The sequence below is a fragment of the Sinocyclocheilus grahami genome, unplaced genomic scaffold, assembly GCF_001515645.1.
Source record: "Sinocyclocheilus grahami isolate Dianchi unplaced genomic scaffold, SAMN03320097.WGS_v1.1 scaffold883.1, whole genome shotgun sequence".
Lineage (NCBI taxonomy): Eukaryota > Metazoa > Chordata > Actinopteri > Cypriniformes > Cyprinidae > Sinocyclocheilus > Sinocyclocheilus grahami.
Genome location: NW_015506062.1, coordinates 101,273 through 103,154, shown reverse-complemented (window position 1 = coordinate 103,154; position 1,882 = coordinate 101,273). Strand labels below are relative to the sequence as shown.

At 33.2% G+C, this 1,882-nt stretch overlaps 1 protein-coding gene across 1 annotated transcript in view; it reads left to right on the top strand.

The window, feature by feature from the left end:
* Window positions 1–1,882, top strand: part of LOC107563625 (glutamate receptor ionotropic, delta-1-like) — a 330,254-nt gene that overhangs the window by 324,572 nt on the left and 3,800 nt on the right. The window lies entirely within an intron of this gene.

The window sequence follows — 1,882 nt, the reverse complement described above, 5'->3', positions numbered from 1 at the left end:
GGGGAAGCCCCGGCTTAGCGTGTGCTGAGGCCGGGATAGAGTGAGCTGAGGTGGGCTGGACTCCGGTTTGTCCACGGTGAAAGTTGATGTATTCCCTCAGCTCCAGGCATGACGAAGCGGATATCGTCTTCTATCGTCTTCTTTTGGAAGACCAAACAAAGTAGTTTTGCTTTCACAACGAAGCACACAGCATCTTCAGGACATGGCTGCAGCGTCAACAATACTACAGTGAGAATAAAAGTTACGCCTTCTTTCTTTGCGTGAACATTTGGGCGGCGTTATGCAAACCTTCCCAGATCGTGACGTAGGTATGTGGGGGCGTGTTAGAACGAGTCGTTTTAGGTAGGCGTGGTTAACTCTTAACTTTTATAAAGAATACATCTTTGGTTTTGAGACTTAAGTCTTTGCAACTTTACAGATCTTCTTTATGCACCAAGAGCTTGTAACACTCCAAAGAGAAAGGACAAATTGAAATCGCATCACATGACCCCTTTAAGATAATTAAAGCAACAGTTTTTAAATAACGAATCAATATGTATAAGTATGGTATTTGGGGTAAAAAGTGCCCCTGCTGTTGGGGTTAAAGGCGCACAGTAATTAACATGATAATTAACAGATGGCTTTCCATTTGTTGACATGACATGGTTAGATTCAGATGGTAAATATCATATATTATGTTAGGTGTCCATATTAGAGATAATCACCATGTTTAGAATGAAACCATCATATTTAAAAACATGATATTAATCATATAATATATTAAAATATAATTTGTTGTTACTACTGCAAATATATATTCAATTATTATTGGATCTCCTTCAATACTTTCAGAATCTTTACTTATTAAAACAATTTTGTTTCTGTATTTTAAAATATATTTTTATATTAACATATTTTAATTACAGTATATTTATTGAAAAAAAATTATATTTTACTTTACAAAATAAGCATAAAATAGTACAGACTTTGCTAAAGTGGTTGTTTTGAACAAGTATTAACTTAGACATTATAAAAAAATAAAACACTATTTTAGCTGAAGTATTTGTATCAATACCGTGTGCCTTTTACCCCATGCTGGTGAGCCTTTTACCCCGTGTGTGGGGTAAAAGGCCCCTCTTGCCACCTCATACATTCATAAGATTTTTAAACAAAATAAACAATTTGAATGAATTCACACAAAATATCTTGCTCCATTAATGTTCAATACAACATATATATTTTTCTGCAATTATACATTTTAGGCGGAGTGAATGAACATTTTTTATTAAGGTGGGCCTCTAGCCCCGTTGTACCCTACCGCAGATGAAACTGCAGAGAGAGCAGAGACAATTGTACCATAAACACCTTTGTTGATGTCCAGATGGCAGTTTTTATTTGCATTGCTGAACACTTTAAATGTAAAAATGCACGCTTTGAGGTAATGTTTAGAATTAAGAATTGTAGAATTGTTTGTCAAGGCATTTTGCTTTATTTTATATATATATATATATATATATATATATATATATATAGTTTATTTATTTTTTACAGCATTAATTATTTATTTATTTGTGGGGAGAAAGAAAATATTAAATGGTATACTTAGCTCATGCAATGACTGTAAAGCTTCAAGAAGGACAAAAAGCATCATAAAAGTAGTCCATAAATGCACTATATTCATCTGACAGATTTGTGTGAGTAAATTCAACATCACTGACACCATCAAACTTGCTACAACATGTCTTATGTCTTATACCTTCCATACCAGAATGGACGCAAACATGATTTAATATGAAAGCTCCAATGGAGGAGCTTTAATGAAATATCACTTAAATTAAGAAGTCCTTGTCACTTTAATGTATAACTAAACAAAACTTTCTAACTATATGCTTTCAAAAAAAAA